The sequence below is a fragment of the Malaclemys terrapin genome, chromosome 10, assembly GCF_027887155.1.
Source record: "Malaclemys terrapin pileata isolate rMalTer1 chromosome 10, rMalTer1.hap1, whole genome shotgun sequence".
NCBI lineage: Eukaryota > Metazoa > Chordata > Testudines > Emydidae > Malaclemys > Malaclemys terrapin.
The window spans coordinates 35,217,435-35,238,618 of NC_071514.1; the positions used below are offsets into that span (position 1 = coordinate 35,217,435).

A 21,184-nucleotide genomic window follows, 5' to 3' on the forward strand; every position below is an offset into this window, starting at 1 on the left:
CTCCTGCAAAGCAGAAGCTACTTTTGCCATCACCAAGCTATATTCTGCAGGCAGCGAGTGTCAAAGGGCTTAGTAGCATTTGAGGTGAAACATGCAGTTTGCCACAGCCATCTGGACATGAGGGTGGCTTAATGATTGCAATAAGCATAACTGTTCACGGTGTATCTGCTGTCTTTCCAATCCACCTCAGCCTGAGGCAGTCCCTACTTCTCATCTGATGACCAGTGCCTGTTGCCAATTGTCTTTCTGCTTGTGTCACTAGGAAATGTCTGACAATGCAAGTGAATGTGCGAGGGAAACAATCTCCCATGAGTTGTCACATCTGATGATGGCACAAACTTGGGGCATTACTATTGAATAAGAATTGCTTATACTGGGCCAAGAGAGAATGAGGTGTTCCCCAAGCCTGTATGAAAGACAAGGTCCTTGCCTGGGGAGCTTGCAATCTAAGGGCCTGATCCTCCCTCGACCAGTCTTCTACTGATTTCATTTGCACTACTCATGTGAGTCAAGAAAGTATTTGTAGGATCAGGCCCACCATGCGCATTGCATGGAATACTGAGAATGACATGCTATAAAGGCATCTATAAGGATTATCCTGATCTCTACGGAGATCTCCAGTTAACTTGTGTAACTTAAAAAAAAAAAAAAAAAAATCTGTTCTGGGATATCAGGCCACATCATCTGCCCCAGGACTACAAGGGTTCAGATTGGGATCTTTCTCTGCTTTTGCCGGTTGTTATAGTGGTGCTCTCATAAAACTTTTGTTTTCTTTTCTACAGCAAAACAAAAACAAACAAAGAAAGACAAGCCAATAAACAGAACAGGCAATGATGTTGGATTCAAACTGATTCACACTGGGCAAGCCAAAAGAGAAAAGGAACAGCTCAGCCAGAGATGTGATATTGCAATGAATTGGTTAGTGGAGCGATTCTCAAACTGGGTCCACGGATCCGCAAGTCATGTCTGACTCCAGGGGATCCACAAGACATGTCCGGGGCCGCTAACCCCGCTGATCAACTCCTCCCCCTCCCTTCCAGTGCCTCCTGCACACTGCGGAACAGCTGTTCAGTAGCGTGCAGGAAGCGCTTGCGGGGGGAAGGAGTGGGGACGGGGCGTGCGCAGGGGAGGGGGCAGAAAGAGGCGTGGAAGAGATGGGGCAGGGGTGGAGTGGAGGTGGGAAGAGGTGGGGCAGGGGTGGGGCATTGGGGGAAGGAGTGGAGTGGGGGCTAGGGCCTGGGGCTGAGCATGGGTTGAGCACCCCCAGGGAAAGTTAGAAGCTGGCTTGGGCGTCCGTGAACATTTTTAAATCAAAATGGGGGTCCTCGGGTTGCTAAAGTTTGAGAACCACTGGGTTAGTATACAAGTAACTGCATTTTTGCTCACTATTGGACAGAAGCCAAACTGTCCAACTATATGTTCGGGTTGGTTCTTAGGTTCTGTACCAGTGAGTTTCACAGTTTTGGACCAGCTCTTGCGTCTCCTGCACAGAGTAGTACCCTGGCTGTAACAACTCCATGGTGCTAGAGGAATGGGATTGACTTTGTCAGTTCTGTTCTATTCTACATAGGTTTTTATACCCTCTCTGTGATCTTGAAGCTCAAGATAATCTTTTTGGTTCTCTGGACCCAAATTGTTAAGAGCCTTGAAGAAAAGGACCAAGATCTTGACCTCAGTGTGCTATTCACTGGAGTATACAGATTGGAGGACAGGTCTGATGATCTTGCAGTAAATTTTCCCAGGGCTGGAGTTTTCATTCCCAGGTAGATTACATTGCTGAAAGGTGATAAAAGCATGATAGATGTCAAGTGATCCAACAGGATTGCCCATTTTATGCAGCATACAGTACAGCAGGACACAGGTTGAGAATACACATAGTGCTGCTCATTTACATGAGTTCCCTGCTCCCCAAAAGTTCTGCAATTCCTTCCTGTGCATTTAGTGCATTCTTTCCCCACCCTCAACTGGGCTGATGAACCCCAGGGGCTACAGTAGCTGAAGAAGAGCAGCTGTGTAGGATCTCCAAACCAAACTGCTGAATTGAGGGAGAGAGAAGGTTTCTTCCTCCTAATCTGTAGGCAGTTTCCCAAGACTTTGTACTGAGAGAACAGAAAGCAGCACTGAAGTCAATGGAAGTTTTGTGCTGAATAAGGACTGCAGGAGTTGACCCAATATAAGTGAAATAAACAGCAAAACAGGTCTGATGCCCTTTGCATGTTTAGATTTCATTCAGTCATTACAATGAAGGCCTAAAACATGCACTAATGGGATTATGCTCTAATAATATCCAGCTCTTATATAGTGCTTTTCATCAGTATACCTCAAAGGACTTTACAACTGAGGTCAGTATCATTTCTCCATTTTACATATGGGGAAACTGAGGTGCAGAGAGGGGAAGTGACTTGCACTAGGTCATCCAGCAGGCTATAAGCAGAGCTGGAAATAGAACTTAGGTCTTCTGAGGCCCAGTCCAGTATTCACTAGATCACACTGCCTCTAGCATGCTACCTCTGAAGACAAAATGATTTACCGTGGTAATTCCTTATAGCGATCTTTAGCCAGTATTTTATTGCCAGAGTCAATGCAGAGATGTTCATATTACCAGGAGGTTGCTGGTTATTGAAGCCATTTCTTTTGCTGTATTTAGGAACTTTTAAAATGTTCTGTGTGTGAACATCTGTGCAAAATATGTACTGTGCCACAGTGACGATTAGTGAATCAGTCTACAACAGGGCTATTTGCGAACATTTAGATTAGCTGCACATGACTCTGCAGCCCATAATCATATGAAACTTGCAGTGATCTAAATGAGACTTCTGCTTAAGCCAGGACTGCACATATCCAATGTGAGTACCTAATAATTTTAGTTTCCTTCATTTTAACGCTGAGTTCAAACTCTTTTAGCAGGACATTGCCGGAGGAGTTGGACATATTGCAAATATTATAGAGCCAGAAGTCCAAGTCCTTTTCAGGCATGCCAGCAGACAATGTACGTATATAAAATGTTGTGGTTTAGTGAAATAAATTGGAATCATCTGGAGCTGACTGGCATGATAATCTCTGAAATACCAAAAAAAGAAGAACAGGAGTACTTGTGGCACCTTAGAGACTAACAAATTTATTAGAGCATAAGCTTTCGTGGACTACAGCCCACTTCTTCGGATGCATTTATTTCCCAATTCCAGCAACTAATTTGACGTCAACAGTTTAGTGCTGGCACGAAGGATAATAAAAGTCTGCAACTGGCCCCTTAGGACAGATTACCACAGAAACATCGTGGTTGGTGGCTTCATGCAACAGCTGTTAGAATCTTCAAAACAGGCCATGATATAATCCAGCCATTGGAACGCTAAGAGTGCCATAAATGGACCGCTTACATGGACAGAACTATTGTTTTATGTTTTTGTTTGAGTAACTGCAGGAAGTATCAGAAGAGTGAATAATTCCTGGTAGGTCACTCTGCTGGAAAAAATACCTGAGAATCTCTCAATACCCCAGCAGAGGAGGGCAGGGCTGTGCCTGGGGGTTCTCCAGCTTCTCTGCTCCACTACCTGCAGCTGGCTGCATCCAGGCTCCACACAGCGCCCTCTACTGCTGGGCAGGAGGCCCAATGCAGGGAGGGCATCACTCTGAGCTGCTGTTGTAGCCACTGCCAAAGTTGTCCAAAGTGCTGCCACCTCCCTCTCCACAACATGGCACCAGAGGCCCAGCTCCTGCTGTTGAAAAGCAGAGAGACACCTTGTCAAGACTGATTCCCCTCTCTGGCACTTCGAGTGCAGAAGGTGGGGACCCGCAAGCATTCTAAAAATTAATACTGGCCACTCCAGGCTGGTAGTAAACTCCCAAGGTCACAGCTTCTTTCTGACCTTGGATGGTTAGGTGCTGCCACCACCCAAGTGCAAAAAAACCCCTTGGGACCCAGGAAGGCGCACCTGGGAATTCCTCCCTGTGTGGTACCCTCAAGCCCTTTCACACACACCCCCGACCCTCCGGGGAAGAGCGGAAAAAGAAAACAAAGGAAATCAGCACCCTGTTCCCTTCTTTCCCAGAGAACCGCCTGTGGACTTTTTAACCCTTTACAGGTAAAGCAAGTAGAGAACAGCTACTAAGAGGAATTTTATAGCTAACTGGCTGGCTGAGTGTCCATGAAAGGGAGCTATCCCCCCCTTCATTTATCACACACTTGGCCAGCCCCTTCTGCATCACGATGAGGTGGCCTCAGCCTGACACTGTTGCCATCACACAGTTGCAGGCCCAGCAAAGGGACTAGGAGAAAATCAGGCCATCACGAGTCCTACTCAAATGCACTGAGGTACTTGGAGACCAGCCCTTTAAATTGAGGGACTGCCCCACAAAGTTCAGGCTGGGAACTGCATATTGTGGGGTGGGGGAGAGGAAGCAAAAAGCAAACAGGATGTTAGGAATCATTAAAAAGGGGATAGAGAATAAGACGGAGAATATCTTATTGCCCTTATATAAATCCATGGTACACCTACATCTCGAATACTGCGTACAGATGTGGTCTCCTCATCTCAAAAAAGATATACTGGCACTAGAAAAGGTTCAGAGAAGGGCAACTAAAATGATCAGGGGTCTGGAACGGGTCCCATATGAGGAGAAATTAAAGAGGCTAGGACTTTTCAGCTTGGAAAAGAGGAGACTAAGGGGGGATATGCTAGAGGTATATAAAATCATGAGTGATGTGGAGAAAGTAGATAAGGAAAAGTTATTTACTTATTCCCATAATACAAGCACTAGGAGTCACCAAATGAAATTAATGGGCAGCAGGTTTAAAACAAACAAAAGGAAGTTCTTCTTCACACAGCGCACAGTCAACTTGTAGAACTCCTTACCTGAGGAGGTTGTGAAGGCTAGGACTATAACAGCGTTTAAAAGAGAACTGGATAAATTCATGGAGGATAAGTCCATTAATGGCTATTAGCCAGGATGGGTAAGGAATGGTGTCCCTAGATTCTGTTTGTCAGAGGGTGGAGATGGACGGCGGGAGAGAGATCACTTGATCCTTACCTATTAGGTTCACTCCCTATGGAGCACCTGGCATTGGCCACTATAGGAAGACAGGATACTGGGCTAGATGGACCTTTGGTCTGATCCAGTACCACCGTTCTTATGTTCTTATGTAAGGGATGGACACAAGTGGAATGGGGAACCGCATAGCAATGAGGGGCAGGGGGAACTCCATAGAGAAGGAGGAAACAGAGAGGAAAGGGGAATGTTACAGTGACTGAGGAGAAAGGGGAACCCACAGCAGGAGGGATATGTAGGAAGAAAAATCCACAGTGATGGGGAAGAGGAAACCCTGCACTGGGGGCAGGAGAATACAGGAGAAGGGGGAACCTCAAAGCAATGGAGGAGAAAGTGTACAATGAAGGGAGAGGGGAGGAGATGCATTAAAGGTGGCAGAAGGACATGACAGTGAAAAACATTAAGGGGTGTTTGAGAGGAGAAGATGCTCCATGAAAACACCAGAGGAGGGAGCAAGTTTGGGGTAGCAGGGCCAGTGAGCTTTTCTCCAAGAAGGTAACAGCTAGGGAACAGAGGAAGGGTGGTTTTGAGTAGGAGGCTCATGGGCTTCCTGTAGTGTCTCTAGTTTCTGATAAATATTTGTAGTGTAGATGGAAAGGAAGGGTGGTTCGATGGTTCAGACTGGGATTTAAGAGACTTATGTTGAATTCCCTGCTCTGCCACAGACGTCTTCTGTGACCTTAGGCAAGTTACTTAGTGTCTCAGTTCCCCATCTGCAAAATGTGGGGAATAGCACTGTCCTGCCTCACAGTGTTGTGAGGATAAGCACACTAAAGATTGTGAGGCACCCAGACACTATGGTAATAAGGCCATATAATCACTTTAGGGTATGTCTACACAACAAACAAATAACTTGCAGCAGCGACTCTTAGAGCCCGAGTCAACTGACTTGGGCTTATGCTGCGGGGCTAAAAACAGCACAGTAGATAGCCAGGTTCGGGCTGGAGACCAGGCTATGAGACCCAGTGAGGGGGAGAGGGTCTAGGACAGTGGTGGGCAACGTGTGGCCTGCAGGGACGTGCTGGCTGCTGCTTCCCGCAGCTCCCATTGGCCGGGAACAGCAAACCGTGGCCACTGGGAGCTGCGGGGGGCCATGCCTGTGGATGGTCAACGTCAGCAAAATGTCTCGCGGCCCGCAATCAGATTACCCTGACAGGCCGCATGCGGCCCGTGGGCTGCAGGTTGCCCACCACTGGTCTAGGAGATCAACTGCAATTTTTAGCTCCACAGCATGAGGCCAAGTCAGGTGACCTAGACTGTGAGACTCTCTACCCTGGGTTTCATTGCTGTGTAGACATACCCTGAGATAGATGGGACTATAAGTGAGCTTTCTTTGTGCCGGCCTCGTTAGTTTCATGGTTCACCATCGAGATCACCCACAAACTAATTTTATTCCCTTTAAAATGGATTCTAGCAATCACCTTGAAACAGGTCTTGTGCCAGCATGCCCCTGCCTCCCTGACATAGTACATTTTACCAGCACATTGTTGGCTGTCTGGAGAGTTAAAAATATGATGAGAGTTTTGTGACAGACACCATTTTGTTAACCGAGTGGTATATTGTGCAGTCCAGCAGATTTTAACGATGGATAGCACTGCTGAAATGTACAAGTAATCCCATGATTTTCATAAATCATTTACATTTGGCTGTGGAAACCGACATTGTTACAAAGCAGTTTTATATGCTTCATTTCTGTGCAAAAAAATCCACATATACCCCTCCCCAAATAACAGCCACAGTGGGAATTAAGTGCATTTGGTACTGCAGATATATGTGCAAAAAGTCAGACTATAATATCTGGAAACACAGAAGAGTTTTCCTTGTGAACAAAGCCCCTAATCAGCTCCACAGAAGAACAGTTTATCATTTCTTCCCATCAGGAGTTTTTTTCCTTCTTGATAAATATTGGGTGAGAAACAGCATTTTAGGAGCAGTTAGAATTCTGTGCAACAAATTAAAGGCTTGGGAATGGCTTCATTGAATGCCTTTAAATTACAAGCATGTGACCAGATTGCTGTATAGCTCCCTAAACCATTTGACATTTCTTCTTGTTAGGGCGAACTGCTGCTTCATCCACTTTTGACCCTGATATCTTATGAAAGAGCAAGTTGCTCTCCACTAAGTTTAAACAATTGCCTGTACTAAATGCTCATAATAAGTGCAGTGGCCTGTTAAATGAAGTTTGAATTCATTCAGGATATGTTAATTTTATGAATACTTTTGAATAAGTAATTATGATCTTTTTGCCTGAAGCTTGTCGTTGGGATGCTGAAGTAATTAAGGTGCCACTTAGCCAGTTTTTATTTGTATGCTACAGCAAACCAAAGGAAGGGAAATGTCTAGGTAAGAAATATCCAGTTATATTCTGGGAAAGGAGAGGACTTGGGGATAAGAATTAGAAAACATTTATCATCAGGCAAAAAGGGAATGAAATAAATTCCTGGAGCTGATTAAATAAAGAGATGGTTGAAGAGTTCTGCTTATCAATAGCACTCATTGCAGCTGGGTGTCCAGAAGCAGAAGCACCAAATGGAGTGGTTTGGGAACAATTCTTTCATGTGGAATGGAGCATGACTGTCTCATGGTAGTGCACTAGCATATGTCTGGTAAACGGGACAATTCACATCAGCTGGTCATAACCAGATGAGATCAGCCTGCTGTCTAGAGAAAAGGGTGAGAACATGGAAATACCCTGATGCTCACTGGCTGAGAATTTCATGCATTTCCCTCCTTTTTGACAAGTGCCATGGTGTATCCACTAAAATCTGACAATCTATTTTTAACAAATGCTTGTTGATTTCTATGTTCTGTTGTAATAATTTTGTTAGATCCTTTTCTCAAACTTCCTTTATCTGTTTATTACCATCTGACTAAGGCCTCCGTCCTGCAGCCCTTACAATGAATAGTGCTTATTCACACGAAGTCCCACAGAAGACATTAGGGCGACTTGCTTAAATGCTACTCAAGGTGAGTAAGTGTTGCACAATGAGGCCCTTATATTATTGGGGTGGGGGGTCTTCAGAGGTGAAAGTAAGCCGGTACGAGCCGGTACGCAGTGCTGGACCCGACCGACTTCCCCAGACTGGTGATTTAAAGGGCCAGGGCTCCCTGCAGCGACCAGAGCCCAGGGCCCTTTAAATTGCCTCCTGAGCCCTGCTGCCGCTCCCCGGCTCAGGCAGTGGGGCTCGGGTGGTGCTTTAAAGGGCCAGGGCTCCCCGCAGCAGTAGGAGCCCCTGGCCCTTTAAATCACAGCCAGAGCCCTGCCGCCGCTACCCCAGGGCTACAGCAGCCAGACTTGGGCAGCGCTTTAAAGGGCCGGGGCTCCTGCCGCTGCGGGGAGCCCCAGCCCTTTAAATCACCACTGCAGCCTGGCTGCCTGAGCTCTGGGGTAGCAGCGGCAGTGCTCCGTCGGAGATTTAAAGGGCCCGGAGCTCCGCTGCGGTAGCGGCGGCCAGAGTCCCGGTCCCTTTAAATCTCTCTGGAGTCCCAGGGCTCCCAGCCGCCTCTGCAGCTGTTAGCTCTGGGGGTGATTTAAAGGCCCTGGGGCTCCCAGCCACAGCCGGAGCCCTGGGGCTTTAAATCTTGATGTAAAGGCCCCGCCTCTTCTGGTTGAGGCCCCGCCCCTGCCCAGGACTCCGGCGTACCAGTAAGTCCTTTAACTTACTTTCACCCCTGGGGGTCTTTCTGTTAAGAATCAAACTCTAATGTCTGTAAAGTGCCACGCACACATCTGACTGTAAAAGTAAAAGAGAGACGAGGTAGGTAAGGCAATACATCTCTACCCCGATATAACGCGACCCAATATAACATGAATTCGGATATAACGCGGTAAAGCAGCACTCCAGCAGATCAATGCAAGTTTGATATAATGTGGTTTCACCTATAACGTAGTAAGATTTTTTGGCTCCCAAGGACAATGTTATATTGGGGTAGAGGTGTATCTTCCAGTGGACCAACTTCTGTTGGTGAGAGAGATGAGCCTTCAAGCTACACATAGCTCTTTTTGATCTCTGTGCAGCTCGAAAACTCATCTTTCTCACCAATAGAGGTTGATCCAATCAAAGATATTGCCTCACTCACCTTGTCTCTCCAATATCCTAGGACTCACACGACTACAACAACAGTGCATATAAAATTAACAAACAATCCTAAATGCTATGGGGTAATACAAATAAATAAATAATAATAATATAATGTGCTAAGTGTGTATGACTTTAATAACAATATTTGCCTTATATTAGCATAATAAATGCGCTCCTCCAATTCTGGATGTGGCAACAGTAGCCAGAAGGCATTGATTGGAGTTGCAAGAAGCCTGCCTCACAGACTTTGCATTGTCTGTAGCATGTGATGAAGTACAGTACACTGTTGTTTCTGGAAATACTTAGAATCTGGATGTCTTGTTCAGTTGTCTGGTCATCTGTGACCACTGAATAATCATAACTATTACTGAGAATATAAATATGAAAACAAAGGATTAGTTTTTCTCTTCAGTTTGTTTGGGGAATAGAGTGATTTATTTCTGAAATTCCAAGAGTTGAGGGGAAGCCATAGAAAAGTCTCACAGCTGAGGTAAAGAGAGTGTTGTCAGATATTCAGCAAATAATACAAACCACAGAAAATAGAGGAAGGGAAATGTCATAGGTTAGCTGGTCCCTGTTCATAGAATAGGCCCAGCAGCTCTGGACCTGAACAGGTGTATCCAATCCAGCCAATTAAAAAGGGTTGGGCAACACCTCGACCTATAAAAGGCTGCTGGGGGGAAGGGGAAGAGGAGAGATAGAGTAAGACAGGTAGGTGGGGAGGGAAAGCCACAGTGGAGTAGCATGGAGTGGTGTGGTGGGTCTCCTCGAGAAGGGGGCCAGGTGCTCCAGGACACAGCCCTGAGACTGCTGCCCCAGAGAGGAAGAAGAGCTGGGAACCTGCCAGAAACCCCTGAGCCAGGTGGAGCTAAAATTTGAAAGGACTGAGTTAAAACTATTTTATTGTTTGTTTGCTGGCTTTTGTTAAGAAAACAAACCTCCTTGCAAGATAGTGGGGGTAGCAGTGTATATTTTGGAGCAGGAGAGAAATCCTGCCCGCTTATACAAAACATGTACATTTCCTGGTTGAGAAGTTGGCATATGTTTTGAGCCACAGAACTGATGATGGGTGGATGTGAATTTCCCAAGTTTCCAGTCTCTGAAAATCTAGCACAGGGTGTGGCTCTCCTGGAACAATGATCGCAGTAGGGAAAACGGTCCATTCCTCACAGAGCTTGCTGAGCAATTGGTATCTTATAAATACTCCTCCCCAGCCACGCACTAAACTACAACCAACAATGAGACAACCAGTTTCATCATCCCCACTATTTCAGTGCCTCCCTTCTCAACTTTTCATGTGGAGCTGGGACTCCAGCCCTTTCCACACCACTTTCACTCTATTGGGTTCAACAGATGTGTCTCAGTCCAGGGGTGCCCAAACCTGGCCCATTCCATGCAATTGTTTGGAGTCTGAGAACAGCACATAATTTGCATGGAAGGGAGCCATGCTCAGCTTTAATCTGGAGGTACGGCTGAGTGCATCCACCTTTCTGCATGGCCAGGCTGTCTGGCCAGGCCTGATACACTTCATGTAGTGGAAAGCAAATGGCCTAAAGCAATAATTGGGGCTTTTTAATTGCCAGACCATCTGAATCAATATGGAACATTGCATGCTAGAATCTGTGGTCTCTATGGACCTCAACCCCCATATGAAAGATGAGGGCAGCTGTGACCCTCTCTCTACCCAGCCCCACCTCAATCAATACCTACCAACATTTAAGTCCCAAAAGGTGTGATTAAGACACTGCTGCACCAAGTTAGGATTCCCTTCTCTACAGCCTATTGGCTGTAATGAAATGACCTGAAAACCCTGGTCCCAGGAGGGTCAATGGCCAGATGTCCCTGGAAGGAAGCTCACCGCCCCTCCCCCATGGCTCCAATCATTACTGTAGTTGGTTTCCCTGTGCCTTAGCTTTAGTGAGTTGCATTGAGCTCTCTCCTGGAATAAGTTACTTTGCAGCAATAAACCCAATGAACTCACAAGCAGATGATCTGGATGCTAGTTTTTTCTTTATAGTACTAACATACATCTTTTGTTGGTGCTCTTGGAGGTGTCACATACCTTTGAATTTGTATGTACCTGCAGAACTGCCTGGAGTAGGGTGAACAGAAATGTATGTCTTTACTAACCCATGGTAGGAGCTCGGTTTTCCAAATCCATGTTCAACAGTAGTCTCTCTGGAGAGGCTCAAGGAATGGGGTGATAGCCCTTGTGAGCCTGGATGTACTAGCAAGTCTTTAATTGAGCCCTTCTCTCATGAGATTAAGGATCTGAGACCTTGCAAGCTGAACATTCTGATGTCAGGAGTCTCTGCTCATTCTCTAAAGGAGGGGAAGTACTGCTGTGGAGGGCTGGAAGGAAAGGCTTCGGTTCACTGTGGCAGAGCTGATTGGGAGGGACACTAGATAGGTGAGGAGAGGGGTTGGTTTGGAGAAATGAATAAACAAAAAGCACCAGTTGTCAGGCATGTTAGGTATGGCTTATAGCTGTGTATAAGTAGTGTGTTTAGCTGTGTTAAATACCTGCACATTCTTCCCAAAAGGCTGTTTCAAGATCATTATTTCCAAGGAGAAATCTAACAGACTGCATCAGGTCAAAATAGGTTTATAATCTGAGGCTCTTTCTATATATGTTTTTTCCCACCATATCGTCATCAAATAACCCAAAGGAAGAGACTAATGCATGTATCTTGTATTCTGCATGGTTGGTTTATTATTGACTATATGTCATTCCACACAGAATACATGGTTGGATTGGCATATTGGTTAGCATAGTAAAGGTAGGGTATATGGTAATTGATGGGGCATGATTAATAATCTATGTAATGTTTTTGCAGTTATTTGTGATTTTTTATTATTTTCTACTTGCAGGTTCAATATTATTTTTGTTTTAAAATTCTGGAAATCTGGAAGAGGCATGTATACATCTATGGCTTTGCCGCCAGTGGCAGATATGATCTTGGAGAAAGAAAGGACTTATGAATATTATGGCTCATGTCCATGATTTCTCCCTTGCACGTGAGTCTGTCTCTAAGAACAAGTAATTAGTTGTCTGTTGTTCAAAGACAGACACACATGCAAGGCAGAAATAGAATCACTCATGCACAGATCAAGGAGCTGGGGGATGAGTGGAAACCAAGGTCAGTCTGGCCACAGGTTAGGCTCTAGATTAGTTTCTGCTGAAATGTCATGAGAAACCATTTGCTGATAATATTATGAGAACACAATCTAGGTCACAGCCACAGAGGGAGACTATTTGAGGGAGAGACTGAAGGCAAAAGGGAGTACATCAGACAGATGTCTGGAAAAGGGATAGGGTTCAGAGTCTAGGTTTGTACCCCAGCAGACCTGACTCAGCCCTTCATCATTCTTTGACTGGTGAGTAACTGAGTTGAAGGAAAGGTGACCAGATAAACCCAAATGTGCATATGTCTAAACAATGGCCTTGCAGTTGTACAGATAAAATGTGTGCTGTCACCAGAAGATCTCCACTTCCGCTCATACAGTTTCAATACTGGCAAATATATGGAAAAATAATGAGACTCATACAACAACCAAGATAAAGTTTCACAATATTATTGAGATCCCTACATTGTTACATGCTTCTGAAACTTAGCCAATGCTAGACACCCACAACAGGAAATGTAATGCACGTGCATGCCATCAGAGATGCTTGCAGAGAAGACTTGGAGTCTGCAGGTGGGGAAAAAATAACTAATGCTGATGTGTTAGGACTGGCCAACAGACTGTAGGGATAATAATCTGAAAAAGAAGACTGAAGTGGTTTGGGCATGTTGTACAGATGTCAAAAAAAAGTATTCTTAGACAAGCCCTTAATTGGGTACCACTTGGTGGAAGATGGGAAAGAGGACAACAGATGAGACATAAGAAAACCATTGAGAAAGATGTCACTGTCATGTACACAGACACAGTGGAGCAAGAAATGTGGCACTAGTCAGACAGAGGTGGAAAAAGTGGGTTGCTTTGTGTCACAAGGCAGGAGAGCATCTAATAAAAATGTCTATCTTAATTAGAGATATGCACTTTACTGAATATCATAGCTCACACTTGTTTTTATGATTTTTTTTTCCAGTTTCAACAGTATGGAACATGTAACTCCTCCCTTCATTTGCAACAAGCAAAGAAAGATCCTCTGAAACCATGACTGTGAGCCAAAAGATGATACACAGTAATGCTACTAGAGTTTACAATTCTGAGAAAGTAGAATATTCAGCTAGAATAATTCAGCATAATAAATATTTGGAGCTACATTTGCCTAGAAAACCATTTGTTTGCTAGCTGTGACAGAGATGCAGCAGAGAAGGTGCCTCAAAACCCCATAAAAACAAGCACTTGTGAAAGGAAAACACTGATAGAATGAATGGCACATTAACGTACCTTCTAAAAATTATTCCAGATATGGCAGCAGATAATAGAGCCAGATTCTTCCCAGAAAGTGTCAAGAAAATAATGAAGGACCAAAAGAGCCTGGAAATGAACTAAGCCTAGAATTCATCTCAAATGTAGATGACAATTGCAACAAGGATAATAGCATAATGGAGTCTATTAGTGCAGTAGGAGGCAGAAGTGCACAATATATACAGGGGCAAAGAGTCATTTAAGATTATTTTGTGATCTAAGTTCAAGAGCGACAAGGAAGGCAATCATAGTTGTAGTCATGATAACACAAAGAGAATGTGTTGAGTTACTAAAGGAAATTGGGATTTATTTTCCTTTGCATGCAGGGGGGAGGGGTGTGAGTGGCATCTTTAGTGCCGTCTCCAAAATGAGAGTTCTCTCCAACTAGCATTTGTTGCAAAACAATATGAAGTTCAGTGTCTAAGCACGGGCTGCTACCCAAGCAGAGAGGAGAGCTGATTTGACATTCCCAGCAGAGCTATGCCAGTGCTGGGCAGCCTGAGAGTGATCCCAACCTTTCCTGGAGTTCCTGGGATTGTCTTTCAATGTTCAGGAGTTTGGATCAGTCCTGTTTCCAGGAAGTGGGGATTGTGAAGCCCCTAAAGAAAAATGACCAAGGAGGAATTGTCTCTTGCTCTTTTCTTTGAGTTCATCAGAGTGAAATTTTATAATGGTATTTCCAGAGCCACCTGGTTCTTCCTTCTCACACAGAAGAGCAGTGCCACCTGCTGAAAAGAGATGTGTATGTAATAATGACTTGTGATTCCAGAGACCAAATATTCAGGGCCTGATTCTCCACAGCCTCGTACCTCATACAATAGTGAGGGTGAAACACTACCAAATCAGAGTGGTAGCACTTTACACCTCCACAAAGTGAGTGTAAGAGACAACACAAGGTGAAGAGAATTACACCCTAGACTATTGTCTCCTAAACAACAAGATCCCCACCCCTACCCCAGTGATATCCTTCAGAAGAGGATATATGTGCAGCTAATGATGAGACCAAGACAGTTTGCAGCTGACCCTGGGTCTTTATATAATTGAGATAGTTATTTAAATTCTAGTTGAATTTATTAAAGCTGGAGATGGGTCTGAGCTACAAGGCGGAGATGGATTCAGCCTCTCCCAAACTCTTGAGTGGATAGATGAAGGTTTGGCTACACGCAGAACTGGGCAGCAAGATGTCTTCCCCCCTCCACCAAAGGCTGATTAAAATTCAGTCATTGTAGAACCTTGGAATATAAGAAGCCCTCTTGAGAGAATTATCAACTTGGTGTTGGTCGAACATCTCCCTGAGGGTTTCTCTACATAAACATAACCTGGTTTAGAGTGGGAGGGAAGGATTGCTTTGCCATCTTCTATGATGGGGCCTTCTGCTACTGAGGAATGGGTCTCTGCCTTTAAGGTTTTCCAGAGATTTTTCTGGTTCACTAATTAAACTCTTCTTTGGAAATTCTAGAATTCAGGGGCTTTCTCACTTTGGTATTTATAAATACCAGGCCCCCCCAGCTAAATTCCCTTCCTCACCTCGCAGTCCCAATGGTGCAGCAGTGATGTCATAGTGGCCTAACCCATCTACCTGCCTTTGTCTCTTACCTGAATGTAAGGCCAGGAAGCTCCTAGCCTGCCCAGTGCTTTCTAGGAGGTGGAGGTGTGAGCAGCACTTGGTTGCTTTTGAGCAACTTGAGACATCTGGAAAGGTTTGCCAGATTCTCTTGTATATACAAAAATAATCTATCAATACTCTCAATAGTACTCGAAGTCTCCTAAACAGTCTAGTGCATCTGGACTGGCTACTGTTTTATTACTGACAATAGCTGCATTGTTTCTTCTCATACTGACAAAGTGAGTGAAATTCTAGAACTATGGAGAGATAGAGAGTGAAGGCATTTCATGTTAGTGATTAAATGTGAAACTTTCTTGAAGCTGTGTGAATCAGCTGGGATCCTCTCCAGCAGGGGGCAGTGTAAGTGAAGCTGTGATCCCTTCCCTTCTACTTCCCTGGCTTTCTCAGTTCTTCCTTTGCCCATCTCTTACCGTCCTCCCTCCTGGCTGCTCTGTCCCTTCCCCACTCCCTTGATGTTTTTCTACAATCTGTTGTGGAATGTCACTGCTCCAAAAGACTAGTTCAGAGATGGTTGCATTTGGATGGAAGGCAAATGATCCCACTACCACAGAATCATGGACACTGGAGATTTGGTCCATTTCCATGACATCTGGGCTGCCATGCAATGCAATTCCTTGTGGAATATTCTTGAGTATTTCATCCATTCTGAATGTAAATTCTAGACATCCTGTACCAGATTGTTCAGGCCCCTGAGGGTCCTCCAGGATGGAAAGTACCATATTTAAGGTACGTGATAATTTGATGATAACAAATGGCCTGAGCAATTTGTATTTAACATGTTTGGGGGCCAGTTCCAGGAACCATTCTTTTCTGTTATAAAAACTTTTGGGGTTAAAATGCAAGATACCTAGTGCTGAGGGATTAATTCCTCCAGGAAGACCAAGTAGAGAACTAACCTCGTTTTGAGGTGTCTTAGAGAGCTGAGGAGGGAGCTCAGGGGCTCCTTAGCTGAGAAGGTCAGCCAGGCCACTTCTGTATCCTGAGAAGAGAGGGAGATTTAGAATGCCCCAAAGTAAGTTCCACCTCCCAGAGAGGAAGGTGTCCTCTTCCTTGCTTCTGCTGCACTAAAGAACTCCCCTGACACCCAGCAATGTTCCTCACTGAGACCTTGTGTCTTGGCTTCAGTCTTTCTGACCATGAACAGGGGCCACAGTCACCAGCAGTAGATATTTTCATCTGCTTGTCCTTAAATGGCAGGGCTGATATTCTTCCTTACCAAAGTTTAACTTATAAAACTGTGTCATCTTCTACAGATTGACTGACTGTTGCTCTTGGCTGCCGTTGTGTTGTTTGCCATTGGCTTACTCCTAGGGAACATCTGTTTGATCAATAACACACTAATTACAGGTGAGAATTCACCTGGTCTTATCATATTTCTGTAATGTACTTGCCGTAATCTCCAGTGTCCCAGAAGAGAAGAGTCTCTTCACCCCAGCCAGCTTTGCTTTTATAGGCTAGCCCTTCCATTCATCTCTAAGATCTGCTCCTATGAGTTGCTATGGAATTTTGGTCTAACAAATGTATTGCTTTAAATATGGAGCATTGGCTTGAATATTGAGATCAGAGTCTGCCCTGCCTATTGCAGTGACCCAGTGCCTATGTTGATAGTGACTGGGCCAGTTATTGTATGATGGTATCACCTAAAGCAGATGTGGGCAAACGCCAACAGGACTGTCCTGCCCAGCTCCTGAGCTCACAGCCGTGGAGCCTAGTCCCTGGCCCTCCCCCGCTGTCCCCCCTCTCCCGCAGCCGGGCTGCGGGGGCGGGCTGCGGTCTGGCCCGCCGCTCCCGCTGGGCAGTGTGGGGAGCACAGCTGGCTCTGGCTGGGTGTCGCGGCTGCTGGTAAGGGGATGGGGAGCGGGGGGTCCTGGGGAGCAGTCAGGGATGAGGGGGCGGTTGGATGGGGCGGAGGTTCTGGGGGCGGCGGCCAGGGGTTGGGGGACAGGAAGGGTTGGGAGTGGGAGTCCTGGGGGGACCGAGTGGGGATGTGGATAGGGGTCGGGAGGGCAGTCAGGGGACAGGGAGCAGGGGGGGAGGTTGGATAAGGGGGTTGGGGGATCCGGGGAGAGGGTGGTCAGGGGACGAGGAGCAGAAGACAGTTGGATAGGGGGTGGGAGTCCCAGGGGGCGGGAGTGTGGATAGGGGAGGGGAAGTCAGGGGACAGGGAGCAGGGGGATTGGGTAGGGGGCGGGGGTCCCGGGAGGGGGTGGTCAGGGGACAAGGAGCAGGGGGGTTTGGATGGGTTGGGGGCTCTGAGGGGGGCAGTCGGGGGCGAGAAGTGGGAGGGGGCGGAGGCCAGGCTGTTTGGGGAGGCACAGCCTTCCCTACCTGGCCCTCCATACAATTGTGCAACCCCGATCTGGCCCTCGGACCAGAAAGACCACCCCTGACCTAGAGACTCCAAACAAGAGACCCATTGTGCTAGAAATTGTACAAACATGTAGTAAAAGTCAGTGGCTGCTCTGCAGAGCTCACATTCTCAATAGGTGACATAGACAAAGATTGGGAAGGGAAACAGTGACTTACCCAAGGTCACCCAGCTTCAACCTCCTCCATGTAAAACTTATAGGCATCTCAGGTAAGAATCCTCATGGTCTCTGCATAACTCCGTTCTTTCAGGACCCCCTCCAAGTCTTTGGTTTCATCACATCCATTAGAAGATTTGTCTGTTTCACCACTATTTAAACTAATGGGCACTCAGCATCCTGCTGTTCAGGCTTCAGCCTCAGCCAAATTGTAGAGAACAAATGTACAGGATTAACAATTAGTATTTTACCTAGCTTATTTGGGATCGGGGAGAGAAAGCAAGGGAGCAATGCTGGATTAAACTTTATTAAGATGGAGTTGTTTGTTTGCCACACATCAGTGCCTTCTGCCTCTGTACCCTTCCATTAGGGGGGACTTCACAACCACAGACTCAAACATCTAATAACCAGGAAATGACCAGTTAAGGTCTCTCGTATATCCCTTGGTGTGTGGGAGGGGTTTCCCCCCTCGTCTTCTCTCTTAGGACCTGGACTGACCAGGATTCCCTGCACCAAGCTTTCCCTCCTATTTAACTATCTTAAAAAAAAATGTAAGGCTGAGGTGGTTAGTATGTGCAGAGAAGGGGTAAAAATGTACTGAACCCAAAATGAGGCTGTGAAGAAAAGTCTCCTAGATGGCTGGATCTCCTGCATATTCCCGACCAGAACTTTGGAACAATAGAAGGGGCCATTCCCAAATAATCCATCCTATGTTTTACAAAGACACCCATGTGTGCTGGTACAGCACTTTGGGAGTTTTAATACTGTCATCTATAAAATATCATGCATACCTGCTGAAGGAATGGTCACCATAGGGACAGGTTAGAATACACTTTACAGGATTTCCCTCCAAATAACACCTTGGATATTTTTGTTCAAAAAGATAACTGGAAAGGTTATTAGTAAACCAGGTACTAAACTTGAACCCAAAGTAGTAAGGCCTGGAACAGATATCAGAGATACAGGATAAGAAATCTCTTGGGGCAAGGACCATCTTTTTATTCTGTTTGTACAGCACCCACTGCAATGGGATCCTGATCCATGACTAGGACTCCTAAGCACTATGCTAATACAACTAATCAATAATAAGAACTCTAAAGAATTGGTATAAATCTTATTTCTAACTGGGGTCTTAATTCCCTCTGATACAAATTGGTTACAGGAAGAGGGGCATCTAGATTCTAAGTGTTCTTTTCCCCTGGATATTACTTAGCAGACAGTTTCAACATGCTTTTTTTCCCTCAGAAACACAGTTTAGTCCCCTGTAGCTCTCTCACTCCTGGCTAATCCCCCCTCCCCCTGCAACAGAGAAAGAAAGCATGTGACAAGTTACACAACCTGGGGAGGATGGGGAGGAGAGGGCTCAAATCAATCTCTCTGAAGACTTCCAGATGTCATTGGGGATGTTAAATCTGTGTAGCTGCCCTCACGCTAGATAATACATACAGTAGTGTCAAAGAGAACATTCATATTCATTTTCTTTAATTCTTCCTACTATTGTCCAATGACATGAGACTTAAAACTCTTGATCATCTTACTGATGGCTAATTGTCACTGTCAAATCAGCTCTTCCTTCTTTTTTAAACTAGCATGTCTTTGAGCAATGTCTGCGTCATTGTTTCCCTAAACATAGATTACTGGTCCTGCCTGTCTGTGTAGATTTGCTCATGTGCCTTAGACGGACCATTGCTAGATTGGACTGACCTTAATTTCTTACATAAATGTTCTACAGAAGTTTTTAAAGCTGTGTCATTCTTTATTCTCAGACTTCACTTGTGAGTGGAAAAAAGTTCAGTAGCTTTATTTCTGTACTGTAGCTAAATACTGAACGGAAGAATAGAAATTAGAAATAGAAGAGAGTGATTAGGTCCCATCTTGTCCTTCTCCAGGGAACCATTGTAGGATAGCATGTTCTCCAGTTCTTTGTCCAGTCTTGTTTTATGGGGCTCAAGCACTGGACCTTTTGCCATTTCCCTAGAGTGACTATCTATAATCTTCTGGATACACAGATAGCACTATTATTTGTGTTTTCGTAGTGCCTAGAAACCCCACTCAGGGACCAAGACCCCACTGTGCTATATGGTTTCCTGTAAAATACAGCTCAAATTGAGGGAATCTTTCCTGATGTTTATTAGTAATACTTTTCATTTCCTACAGCACATTCCATTCATGGATCTCAAAACACTTAAATGTGCGTGAAATACCCCTCCCAATGACCTCTTTGTGAATAATAATACTTATCTATTACCCCCATTTTATAGATGAGGAAACTAAGGTACACAGAGATAAGAGCTCAATTCTGCAAGCACTCCACATTTAGATATCCCAGTGATTTAAATGGGATGGCTGTACAAGGAAGGTGTGCTGGATTGGAGCCCTAAGCACCCCAAGATCACACAGGGAGTCTCTGCAGCCCAGATTAGAACACCGACTTCAACTCACAGTCCTATGCTTTAAGCACTAGGCCGTGCTTTCTCTCAGAAAGAGAAGATGGTAAGGGGAGGATGTGGTTTTATGGGGGGTTGGTTGGTAACATCACTCTTTCATCTGGTTTTATGAGCAAGGGACCCAAAGCAAATAGGCAACAGTTAAAAAGTCTCACATATTGCCCTGCTCTCCCCTCCCCCTTTGTATTTTTCTTTATTTACAGTGTAAGCTCTTTGAAGCAGAGACCTGAGGGTGTAATGTGGCCCAATCTTATCCAGTAATAACTGTGCTTCCTGTTTGGGACTTATAAACTATGGTGACTGGTACTCTTAAAATCCTTTAGATTGATTTAGATACAGTAATAGCCTTACTCAGACTTTTGCACAAGCACCCTGGAACGCTCGCCTTTGCTTTCTGTGTTTCACCGAGACACTTCAGTGGGCTTCTGTCAGTTCTGATTACAAAGCAGAGGCAACTGACCTTGCTTTTTCTTCATGGTAAACTCTCCCTTGAATTCAACTTCCTCTAGGATACTGGACTCCAGCTGGGAAGCTAAGAAAGAATTCTGAAAGCAGCAAACCATGCTCGGACCGTTATACAAACATACTATAGGTATCCATTAATTTATTTCTAAGGCTCCTTTCAGATTCTGATAGAACCATTGAAAACCACCGGGCAGAACTATGGAATAGGAGGAAACTACTATGTAAACCAACAGAAAGGTTTTCAACCTGAATTAACATTAAGAGCCCATACGCCTTACCCTGCTCAAACAGCTTGTTAAAAATGTGGATGTTTGTGGTTTTAAAAACTGCCTGTTTGTTTAGGAAAAGGGTATTAGAAAACCAGAGGTCCTGTGACACTGGAAAAACATTTCAATAAGTGTCCTAAAAAGATTTAAAATAAACACGCACAAATTCTTCTGACTCATTTTGCCTCATCCACCACAGCCAGCCTTCAGCCAACTGGAGATGATCACCAGAAGTCACACTGACATTGTCCTTCTGGAGACCCCTCAAGCCTCCTTCAGAAAATAAAAGCAAGACAAAAGGGTCAGC

The 21,184-nt window shown here is 45.1% G+C and overlaps 1 long non-coding RNA gene across 1 annotated transcript; it reads right to left on the minus strand.

Moving 5' to 3' along the window:
• Window positions 1–12,688: 12,688 nt before the first annotated feature.
• On the minus strand, window positions 12,689–20,409 carry LOC128844626 (uncharacterized). The gene is made up of 3 exons (XR_008446512.1): window positions 17,701–20,409; window positions 16,071–16,153; window positions 12,689–14,275 (listed from the first exon to the last, which is right to left on the minus strand). It is a non-coding gene; the product is annotated as an uncharacterized LOC128844626 (long non-coding RNA).
• Between the last annotated feature and the right edge of the window lie 775 nt (window positions 20,410–21,184).